This window comes from Pseudonaja textilis, chromosome 1, assembly GCF_049901715.1.
Source record: "Pseudonaja textilis isolate UNSWEBS1 chromosome 1, rPseTex1.2, whole genome shotgun sequence".
NCBI classification, from domain to species: Eukaryota; Metazoa; Chordata; class Lepidosauria; order Squamata; family Elapidae; genus Pseudonaja; species Pseudonaja textilis.
The window spans coordinates 243,217,195-243,230,129 of NC_141990.1; the positions used below are offsets into that span (position 1 = coordinate 243,217,195).

Here is a 12,935-nt window from a genome sequence, read left to right on the forward strand (position 1 = left end):
TTTCTGCTCGTGGTTTCTTATTCCTTTGGGTTAGCAAAACTCCTGTCAGAAGAAGCTGATGAGAAGGGTCAAAATTGTTATGGAGGAAAAAGGACCTTTATTGAGAGCACCCCATAATTTGAGAAGTGGGGGGGAGGGAAGGGATATTGCATGAAGATCTGTGTTTAAAATTGAAACGCTCAACCCAGGTTTCTAGGTTTTGCAAGATACATAGTCCCCTTAGCAAACTATGTGGATTTTGAATGGTTTGTTAACAAACCACAGTTAAGAGTTCGCATTATGAAGAAATAAACCATGATGTACAAGACCCAATGTCTGGATTGGTAGAGCATGCACTGGCTTGTTGGGCCTTGTATGTTCAAAGTTATCTTAGTGAATTGCTTCTATGATCTGCATCTTCAGATCAGTCCATAGTATTGTAGCATTCCTCCTCAAAATTTGTACTGTATCAACATTTATTAACTATTAAAATCAAACTTGTTTTTTGTCTTCCTGGCTCTTTCAGTTATATTCATAAGATACAGTAAACCAGGTCAATGGTGGGCCCAGTATGTTCTCTGAATGCAAAATTTTGGTAATTCTGATGTAAGTATGCAGTATCACCCATAACCCACTGTGGATCTTGAAGAAAGGTTAATTTCACAGTTACTCTGTCTTCCAGAACACAGAGATAGCAATGAAAGTCTATAGAAATTGCCAAGTAAAGCTGTTTCAGTTATGTCATCTTTGGTTACTTTTTCTAAATAATTTTATGCAAATCAAAACTACTACAAGCTACAAATAATAAAAAGTGTAGAAAAGAATACACACGCACATAGAAGAATAAAAAAGAAAAAACACAGGAAAGAAAAGAAAGTATAAAATTACTTTCCCCTGTGTCACAATAAGTCACGATAAATCTAAACAACTTTAACAACTTACCATTCTTTTAAAATAAGACAAACAATCTCTTCAACCCATGTCACATCTCTTATCTAAAGACAGATCCTTAAATCCTCATTGTTCAATATTGGTCAGCAAAAGTCCATTAAGGATTGCCAGAATTAACACCTTTTAATCTTGATCAAATAAAACAACTTTACATTCCTTCCCTTGTAAAGTATCTTGATCTTTATTTTCTTCAAATAATGTCCTAGAACATGGTACTTTTTTTTTCCTCACCAAGTCTTTCAAAATTTAACACGTCTCCTTTGTAAGTACAATAGAGGAAAATTATTTGAGTTACTCTTATTATTGCTTAATAATCACTTATTACTTATCTATTATCACATTTGAATGTCTCTTAATTATTAAAACATCAGCTGGTTTCATTTGTATATCTAGTGTACAAATGTATATCTAGTATATTTTCCATATTTTTGGAGCTTGTCATTTAAAATCTAAGTTCACACTCACAACCTTGATTGCAGCATCTTCACAGTCACATGATCCAAATTCAGGCATTTGGCAATCGGCACATGTTTACAGTGGTTGCAGTTTCTGACAAGCAAATTCAATGGGGGGAAACTGGATTCGTTTAAGGCCCACAACATTCGCTTAACAACTGCAGAGATTCACTTAATCGTCATGGCAAAAATGTTGTAAAATTGGGTGAAACTCAATACTTACTTTGCTTAGGAACGGAAATTCTGGTCCCAGTTTTGGTCATAATAAATGAAGAGTCCATGTTTTCATTACTCAAGCTAATTGGTCACTTCCACTATATTATAAAATGCCTTAAAGAACATGGCAACATAAATACCTTACTAATGTTAATTACCATACAACCATTTGTGACCTGAAGTCACCTTGGTATAGTAGTTTCATGAAGTATTCAGCTCATTTACAAATAAATATAGCGAGCAGACATTGGGTGGAATACAACTGCAAATACTGGTATTCGTTAATGGAGTTCCTATGTAAGTAGAATGATGATAGGAAGAGTTATTAATGCATTCATTGATCAGCACATTCTCAATTCTCTTATGAAGAGGGTATAAATAAATGAAACCATGATATTTGCAGATACCATTTGGGATACTTAGAAGTACAGTTTACTTTAAATCTCTTTATGATATTAGAATCATTAGCAAGGAAGTCTTTGAGATAATGGTAGAAGAAAATAATTTTCCTCTATCCATTTCCCCTTTTAGTATTTCATTATGTTATATTATGGTTTGCCGGGGTAAGTAAAGCCATAATTCATTGTTCTCCTTCAGCATTTCTGGATTTAACAGGCAGACATCAAAAAAAATCACATCTTGTAATAACCTGCTTTAGAGGATCTTAACAATTGGAGCCTGACAGTCTTAGAAAGCTGTGATACATTTACCAAGGGAGAGCAAAGATCAAAATTGCTTAAATTGATGTAGGAACAGATGAAAAAACAGACACTTTGGCCCTGTAAATTATATGGAGGACAATTATGATGCAGTGTATGGCCTCAGACTATCCCCAATTGATACGACTTCAATTGAAATAATTTGCCCACTCTTATCATAGGCTTATTTGGTTCTGATAGTAGAAGAAAAATTATTCTGGCTCTAACTTTTGTAATATTTCCTGTGCTTTTTTGGCCTGGCTGCTTATTTTGCTGCTGCAGTTGAAAAATACTGCATTTTGCCCTATCCAGCAGGCAAATCTGCTGGTGTAATCTGCAAAAGAATTGATCTGTAAATAATATCAGATAATCAGAAGGCCGAATAAACTGGCTGTTGTCAGCCATAAAAGACCAGGGCCACATGTAAAGTTCCAATTATATTGATTTATTATTCATGCCTATGCACGGGAACTTAGTCAAGTAGCAGCACTATTGATAAGGATTACTAGAATTCAAAACTCAAAAGCACCTGAGGGCAGGACAAGAAGTACAAGGACAAGCTTGTTAAAGATATCCAATCTAGAAGTAAGGAGAAAATTTTCTGACCGTGAGAACACTTACTCAATAAAATAGCTTGCCTCCCAGAGTTGTGAGTACTCCATCACTGAGGTTTTCAAAAAACTGGCTAATCATTTGACTGCAATGATGTAAGGCTCCTGGATTGAGCAGGGGTTTGGACTAGTCACTAGAACAGAGTCTCCAAACTCGGAAATTTTAAGACTTGTGGATTTCAACTCCCGGAATTCTGGGAGTTGAAGTCAACAAGTCTTAAAGTTGACAAGTTTGGGGACCCTTGCACTAGCAGATCTCTGATGTGCCTTCCAGTTTTTTGTTCCATGTCTGCTTGTTGTCTCTTCCTTTCCACTTCTGCTTCCCCACTTACACTGTGGATTGGCCAAGGGTGCTTTGAGCCTCATTCCCTCATCGTCCCATTATTACATTTCAAACAATGATTGTCATCCCAAGATTTGGATGCATCCCAAGATCTGGACCAAATTATGAAATCAAAGGTTGCTTTCATTGAACATTTTACCATTCCATAGTTTTAGGCCATGTAATTTCCTCTTGAGGGGACCGATGGCTCAGGGTTTAAAGACCCTGAACTTGTCAGCTGGAAAGCTGACATCCTGGGTTTGAGATCCAACTGTTGTGTAACAGGGTAAGCTCCTCTTCCTGCCCCAGCTCCTGCCAATCTGCCAAAACATGCAAATGCAACTCAATAAATAGGTACCACTTTGGTGGGAATGTAAAGCAGTCCATGCCTCAAATGTATAGTCATTCTGGCCACATGACCATGGAAGCGTCTTTGGACAACACTGATCCCTCGGCTAAGAAATGGAGATGAGCACTGCCTCATGACTGGAGAGGGGAAATTTTACCTTTAATTTCCTCTTGCCATAGCTCAAGTAGTTTAAAATCATATAATTGATTATAAGGTAATGTAAAGAGCCTCGGTGGCACAGTGGTTAGAAAGCAGTACTGCAGGCTACTTCTGACTATCGGCTGCCAATAATTTGGCAGTTTGAATTTCATCAGGCTCAGGGTTGACTCAGCCTTCCAAGATGATGACCCAGATTATTGGGGGCCTTATGGTGACCCTGTAAACTGCTTAGACAGGGCTGTAAAGCACTATGAAGCAGTATATAAGTCTAAGTGCTATTGCTATTAAAATGTTAATAATCCTTTTACCTCTTGACTTTAAAATACACCTATTTTCAAACCTGAATTCACCCAAAATTTAAAGTTATGATGTGAATAAGGATCAAAATTTTACTTCTGTTCCAAATGTGTAATAATAACAATGTGTTCAATTGCTTCCATTATGCCCAAAATGTCCTTTGACTGCCTGGTTACACAGGTCAGTGTCTGTGAAATTAAATATAAGAAGAAAAGCCTCTGCAAATCAGTGTCATTCTAATTCCTTAGCAGGGAACAAATTATTTTCCTATCAGGATTCTCATGCACCCACAACTCTGGGAGGCAAGCTTTCATGAGAATTTTGATAGCAAAACAATTTGTTCCCCACTAAGGAATTAGAATACCACTTTCTTAAAAACAAAAAAGGAAATTTATATTTGGCAGAACCAAATTTCTGCATCCAATGAAACCAAATGCAACCAAAACACCCAGGATGGATAATCTAGGGCAATACTAGCTATAGTTTACATGCCAGGGTTGCTATCAAAATATTGGCATCAGTGTATGTCAAGAAAATTGGATAATGGCTTGCACAATTGGTAGAAACTGAAAACAATCTCATGTTGGAAAGCAACATTATAAGCCCTCAGTGTATGCAGAGAAAAAAATGTACGTCCTATATTGCTTCACAGGATAGTCATCAAGCCTGGGAAAGTTTCCAGCTTTTATAGATTAAGTGGTATCTATTATTTCCTGAAGATAGAAGAGTGCAGATTGATAAATAGCCTGGCCATGTGTGTTTTTGAAATAACTTATTTAAATATAATTATGTTTCCCAGTAACCTTTGGTTCACTGTCATAAATACCAAGTCCGAATGCAAGCATCTTCTTTATTAAATCCAAGTCTTTAATAAAATTTGCCCTGAATATTTTTAATAGTAGATAGCTTGGGCAAATAATATAAATATTTGGATTTATGTAATGTGCTTCTATTTCAGTAGAGAAGAGAATGTTAGATTGAAATTGTTGGAAAATAAATTCAAAAGTATATCACTTGCTTAGTATTTTTTACTTTCTGTATTTCAATAAATAATATGTATTAAGTGTATAAAGGATATTAAGTTTCAATTTAGCAATAGTAATAGCATGTAGACTTATATACCACTTCACAGTGCTTCACAGCCCTCTCTAAGCAGTTTACGGAGTCAGCATATTGCCCCAACAATTGGGGTCCTCATTTTACTGACGGAAGTTTTATTTACTACTGATGGAAGGTTGAGTCAACCTTGAGCCAGTGAGAATCAAACTGCTGAATTGCTGGCAGCCAGCAGTCAGCAGAATTAGCCTGCAATACCGCATTCTAACCATTGCACTACAATAGCTCAAATTTTTCATTACTAAACAAGGCAATTGTTAAGTGAATCACACCCCATTTTATGACCCTTTTGCAATAGTTGTTAAGTGAATCACTGCAGTTAAAATGAATCATGCAGTTGTTAGGCAAATATGGCTTCCCCCATTGACTTTGCTTGTCAGAAGCTCCCTAGTAAGATTGGAAATGACAACCCCAGGACCCTGAGGTGCTGCAACGCTCATAAATACATGCCGTTTGCCAACTACTCAGATTTTGATCACGTGACTAAGGATGCTTCAGTGGTCATATAAGTGTGAGAACTAATCATAAATAACATTCTTCAATGCAGTTGTAATTTTGAATAGTCATCGAATGGATGATTTTAAGTCTAGGATTATGTATACTAGTTAAGGCATCAGACTAGAGACTGGTAGACTAGGAGTCCTAATCCCACTTTAGGTGCAAAGCCAACTTAATGACTGACTATGGGCCAGTCACTCTTTCCTGGACCTAAGAAGAAAGCAATGGCAAAGTTTACAAAAAATCTTGCCAACAAAACTGCAGGGATTTGTCCAGGCAATTGCTAGGATTCAACACTTAAAGCCCCCACAACACTCAAAGCCCCCACAAAAGGTCATGTTACACTATTTTGGATTTCAGTCTCCATGTTTTATTGTTTATTTTTTAAATGTATTTTTCCATTAAGCATGCAATAATACAACCACAAGTATTTGCTTCAAAATTAACCCAAACAATTAAATTAGATGTTTCTGTTCCTATATATAAAACAACTCTGCTAAATAATGTCTGACCTATTTCTTTTTTAAATAATGATACATAATTTAAATACATCAAAAAGGAGAATGACTTTTACTGAATTGATAGTATTTGGGGGTGTGATTGGATATTGCAGTAGACCCAGTATTTTTCTGCCTGATTATCTAGGAAAAAATAATCAAGTCAAGAACAAGTTTGATGTAAGATTAAAAAAAATAATTATTGGTGTCAAAAATATAAAAGTCACCATATAGCAACTAAACTGAAATCCACCATACAAGTTTGCAGCAATTAACAATGAGACTTAAAACTTAATCAGACAAATTTTATAGGGACTTCTAGTAGAAACATATTGAAAAGACAAAGCAGTTAAACATAAACTAGCCCATTAAACTGGCGATATGACCAACTAGCTCTATACCAGAGTTTTGCTACAAAACTATGTGATTGGGCTTGATTTAGGGGGAGGAAAATAAAGGGGGGAAATGTGCCTCTGCCTATCAGCATCCATCGGTATTCATCTGGCTAGTGTCCTGTCCGTGTGTGAGAGAGTTGAGTGCTGTTTGGAAACTGAAGCAGTATTTGCTGTGTGAGCAAGGAGACAACAAGGAGTCTGGATGTGGCTTAGCTCAACTATTCTATACTAAAGCTGCTTGGTGCTGTGAAACTGAAACTCCTCTGCTTGTGCTTTGCATTTGGAACAGATTTCTTTTCAGGTGGAGAGGAGGAGTAGAACTCCTTAGCATCAGAGCGTGTTTACGAAATACTAATGCTCTGATGGTCATTTTGAAAAATCTTTTCTTAGTGAGCACCTAGAAGCCAAGAGGAACATACGGGCCAAATTTCAAGTTTTTAGGCTTTATGGTTCTGGAGATTTTGTGATGATGCATGAGTGGTATTTCACTTTTATATAGATAGATACCAACTAGAAGTGATTGATTTATGTACCTGATTCCTGAATATCTTTTTGAATCAAGATGAGTCTTAATATTTTAATATAATGATAATAATATAAATATATATAGCTGATTTGTAATATGAGGATTAATTTAAATTGGAAGGGAATGACTGCAGAGATTGGGCACAACACACTGTATGTAATTGAAAATATGGTTTTATATTTATGTTTTGTTTATGTCTCTAAAAAATAAAAAAACTTTTAAACATATTGCTGTAATAAATAACTAAGAATGATCTTATTCTAATTTTCAGTTTTGTAAACTTTAAGCATACAATAATAGGTTTTGCACTAATACTGTATCTTTATTACTTTTTATATAGAAGAAATATATGGTATATTAATGGAAATTATTGTGTACAGCTAAGCAAAACACAGGCAAACCATTGCACTAACTGGATAAAAAATGCTTTCTTCTTTTTTGGGGGGGAGGCTTGTTGTGGGGGTCTCTTTTATTTCTTTATGTGTTCAAAGCTTAATTCAATCTCTGCAGCTTCACTGCGTGTCCCAAGCTTTTTTATACATATGAAAGTGAACTGAAAGTTTGATAGCCTTTGTTTAGCTTGATTATCTTGTGTGAATCAAACAAGACATGTGTACAGTTTACATTTATAATGAAAAGTAACTGTTGCTTTCTGAATATTCTATTTCTCAGCCAGCAGATGCTGTGTGAACTTAAGATGTGGCTGTTTTAACAATGGAAAAAGAGTTATTTTGTATATATTTTTTGCATATTCTGAAGCAGTTCTTTAAAAGAATTTGCATAGTCCTAATGTATCATATAATGAAACTTTAATGCAGCATATTATTATTCATTCATGCAATGGAATAATTTCCTCAGTGATTTGCATCTTTTGGTAAAGACATCATTATACAAATTGATGCAAATTATATAATTGGCATTATTAGTGTAATGATGTCATGGAAATGATGTAAGTTGCTGCAATAACATGCTGTAGCATTTAATGGACGTTTATGAATAGCAGACACCCTCTCCCTTGAATTAGTCCATTCATATGGCTGTATTATCTTGTTTATGCTACATTCATTAGACAAAATAGACTGTAATCCATAAAAATTCTGAATCTATTCAACAGTGTTACTCTTTAAAGTGATCTTGGTTGTTTTGCGGCTGCTTACTATGTATTTCTGTTGAATCACTACATCCTCAGCATATATTATCTTGCAAGACTGAGATCTGAAGAGTGAATTTGCAGAATATAGGATCAAAAATGCTCATTTGTAGCATTAGATATTCATATCATATGATAAGTGAATTAGGCATTTACTGAATGGGCTTAATATACATTTCTCAGTTATCAAATGGACTCCAATAGAGTAGTTGTGTTTGGATTGTTTTGTTCTTATAATTTATTGTCAGAACTTATTCATCATAGTATATTTAAAACAACTCCTAGTTACAATTTCCTCCAAGTTTCTAGGAGGTGGAGATTTTGGTAGTACAGTGCCAAATCAATGGTAAATAAATTGTTAAATGTCTGCTCACAGGGACTTTCTCCCATACCAAATTTCAGTGCATCTTCATTTTTTTAAAAAAAACACAACCTTTAATTAATTTGATGGCTCTTTTTAATAATACAATTTTATTGTTTAGTATTCTATAAAGAAATATGCAATTCTAAAACCAGCAAGTATACTCCAATAGTAATAATAAACCTTCGTAATAAGATTTTTCTAAAGATTTAACAAAATCTTTCAACATCAGTAAATTGCCCTCCGAAACCTTATTCATAAAACTATGGGTATGGAGTCTGTCAAATGTAGAAATTTGTTTCACTTTTGCTGCCCATTAGCTTCTCCTGCAGTAAATTTTCCAATTTCAAGTTTTGTAAGCTGCAGGTGCTCCTTAAGGCACCAGGTGGCTCCAGTAACCAGCACACAAGGTAAGTTTTGGTGAGAATAATGGATCAACAGATTCTTTAAGAAATGATTAAATATGTATAGTCATGGAGAGGTATACTTTTTAATAATTATTGAGGGTCTTTTGGAAAAATAGTATGTTTGATTGTGATATGAGTGAAAGTTCTTGATAATTGCTTGATTTGGCAATTCACAGTGTAAATTGCATTGTTGTTTTATGAGCTTGTTTTCGTTTGAGTTATTTAATATTTTGTTCCATTGTATGTTGCATTCAAATTCCAATTTTCTAACAAAATTAAGATGAAATTGCTAAAGCACGTACATATAGTAACTAAATTGTATTACCTGTACAAACTCCTTCTTAAGTAGTGTCTGTTTTTTTTTTTCAAAAGCTCCATTTTGTTTAATGATACCTACTCCAAAACCACAGCAAGTAAGGATGACCAATGCTGCCCTGTACCTCAGGAGGGAGAACAGTCATTATACCTCAACACTGTTCTCTAAAATCTTCTGCCTAAAAAATTGTTCCTATTCACAATCCAGATTTTTGAATATCATAGGTGACCAAACTCCTAAGACGTGCTGCTGAAAGATGGAACACACAGTATTTTTGTCTGTCTGTCTAAGCCCAATCACCACTTGTAGATAGTGCCCAGTGTGACAAACCTAGTAGCAGCTCTCCAGTACATCCATTATCCCAACCTCAGTCTTATTGTCCCTGAGTGCCATCACTGAGATGCCTGCATCCTTTGGAATGCCAAGGTCAGACCATCTTTGGATTGCATGGCCATTGTCTCTCAGGAGAGAAGTCAACCTCTAGTAAACACACTGCCTCTGTTGTTATGTTGTTGGGAATCACCACAGCTCTGTAGCTGCACCTTTAGATATTTAACAGTGGGTATCTCTAGCCCAATGCCAAGCATCACCAAACAGGTGATCAGGAGCATTGCTTCTGTTACATTTGGCTACCAAAAGGAGCTGTTTGGTTGCACAATCTTGTCCAGCTCTTCATTTACTGCAGACCACAATACATCATCCTGGAGATTGCCCATCACACTACTGCAAGCTCCCATAGCACCAGCTCACAGCTCTGCAATTCCAAAACCCTCCCCCCTTAACCTTCTTCCACCCCTTACATCATGTTTTTGTTCCTGGAATACTGAAGAGTCAAAACCCTAGAACTTTAATAACACACAATTGATAAAGCTACATTTTATGATCTATTCATTCTCCTGTATCATATTTTATGTCACACAGATGCCTCCCCCCAATATATGTTACCTTTTAATTACCTGTTCAGGTGTCAAATATTTCTGTTAGATGACAGCTGTCAATATCAATGTTCACTTACCAATGTTCACTTTCTTTCTCTCCTCATTTATTTGTCTTATCCCTTGACATCAAATCCATTCTGTTGATCAAACTCAACAATTTTGCTTTGGGTTTTAATTCTTACCTCTTCTGCCCAAATAAAGTTGCTTCTTTTCTTTCATAAAATTTGAGAAGTATGCTTTTTTCTTCTCTGATTCCATAGAAATAATTGATCATCTCTCACCTAACTACCTCAGTTCTCTCACTTTGGTTTTCCATTGGTTTTATCAATTGCTTTATTTCTGCTTAGCTCTCTGTTGTCAATTTCTTTCTTTCTCTTGAATCATATAATGCTTTTCAAAAGCCTTCCTTGTTCTTTCTCTAATCTAAAAAAGATGCAGAAGTCTTTCATAAGATTAGACATCTTTCTAAAATGAATGACTTTGCTTCTATTTAACATCATACTTTTGATACTTTAAGAGAGAATTATGGGTGCTTATAATTTTAAAGAGAAATGTAGTGAAAAGAAGAACTTCCAGGAAAGCAACACCCATTCCTTTCCTATTCTTTTCTTCCATATTTTTCAGAAGTAGTTGTTGAGTGTACCATCATCTCATGCCCATACATGAGTTTAGTGGGTAAATCCAGCAAAGTTGTATGAATTCCGAATTACTATTATCATTTTGCTGTAATCTTGAGATTTTCAAGTGTCCAAGGCCTAGAAAGAAGGAAATGACCATTGTTTGAAAACTTTCTTTTCTTCCTAATTTCTAATATAAAGAAATTGTCAGTGTGTGGCCTATACATGCCATGAGAAGCACATAAACGTGAAGTGGCACTATCAGATCTCTAAAATTAATCTTTAAATGGCCATACACTGAAGTTTCCTAAAATCTTCACATTCTCACTGAAGAATTCCAAAGATTTCCAGAGAGAACACACAAGATTTTTGAAATTTCATTCATTTCTTTTGATTTTTTCTTACAAAGGGGGAAAAGAACAGGTAACCTGTACATGAAATTACATGGTGGTGCTCACTACTACACCTGAAAACATTTGCTCTGCATGATGTGGCTAAATTCTTTTAAGTACTGACCACTTTTCTTATCTTCATTTTTAAGTGCTTTGGTTTTATTGTATTGCGAACAGTTGCTGGGGTACATCCACATTTTCGTTGTACTTGTACAATGACAATAAAGTTCTTCTAATTCTAATTCACTCCTGCATTGTGCTGCACTGCAAAAGAATCAAGTTAGCACAGTTTGGAGCTTCTGGCAGGAATCAGAATAGGATAACAGATAACAGATAATCAGAGTTGGAAGGGACCTTGTAAGTCATCTAGTCCAACCCCCACCCAAGTGGGAGACCATTTCTGACAAGTGGAAGTCCAATCTCTACTTGAAAGTCTCAAGTGATGGTGCTCCCACAACTTCCGAGGGCAAGCTGTTCCATTGGTTGATTGTTGTCACTATCAGAAAGTTTCTCCTTATTTGCAGGTTAAATCATTCCTTGTTCAGTTTCCATCCATTATTCCTTGTCTGGCTTACAGGCACTTTAGAAAATAGCTTGACCCCTTCCTCCCTGTGGCAGCCCCTCAAATATTGGAAGACTACTATCATGTCTCCCCTTGTCCTTCTCTTCACTAGACTAGCCATGCCCAGTTCCTGTAACCGTTCTTCATGTGTTTAGTCTCCAGTCCCCTAATCATCCTGGTTGCTCTTCTCTGTATTTTTTCTAGAGTCTCAACATTTTTTTTAAAATGTGGTGACCAAAACTGGATGCAGTACTCTAGGCGAGGTCCTACTAAGGCTTTATAGAGTGGTATTAGTACTTTCCTTGATCTTAACTGTATCCCTCTGTTAATACAATTTAGGATTGCATTAGCTTTTTTGGCTGCTGTTGCACACTGCTGGCTCACATTTAGCTGGTTGTCCACTAAGACTCCAAGATCCCTCTCACAGTTACTGCTGTTGAGCCTGGTTTCATCCAGTCTATATGTGTACTTTTGGTTTTTCTTGCCTAAGTGTAGGACTTTACTTTTCTCTATATTGAATTTCATTTTATTCGATATGGCCCAGTGTTCTAGTCTGTCAAGATCCATCTGGATCTTGAGCCTATCTTCTTAGGTGTTAGCTATTCCTGCCAGCTTAGTATCATCTGCATATTTGGTAAGTTCCCCTTCTATTCCCTCATCTAAGTCGTTAATGAAGATATTGAAGAGTACTGGGCCTAAATGTTTCTAGATGTTGGCAGTTCTGTTTTTTTATTATCTTTTCCGGTATCTTCCCAGGTATTGATGTTAGGCTGATTGGTCTATAGTTCCTGGGTCTGGTTTTTTTCCCCTTTTTTAAAGATGGGAACCACATCAGCTCTTTTCCAGTCCTCTGGTAGTTCCCCAGTGGTCCAGGATTTTTGAAAGATATGGTGCAGCGGTTCTGAGATGACCTCTGCCAGCTCCTTTCAAACTCTGGGATGTAATCTATCAGGCCCCAGTGATTTGTTTTCATCAAGATCAGACAGGTGTTCTCTTACTATTTTTTTTGCTTATTTTAACTTTTGTTTCTGGTCTGTCTTTTACAGTTACGTTTTGGTGGGTTCAACTATAGTTTCTTTTTGCGTGAAGACAGATGCAAAGAATGAGTTAAGCAGTTCTGCTT

General features: G+C 36.0%; 1 protein-coding gene across 5 annotated transcripts in view; it reads left to right on the forward strand.

The window, feature by feature from the left end:
* The window catches only part of PARVA (parvin alpha), a 73,388-nt gene that overhangs the window by 1,537 nt on the left and 58,916 nt on the right, over positions 1-12,935 (forward strand). The gene's annotated exons all lie outside the window — the stretch shown is intronic.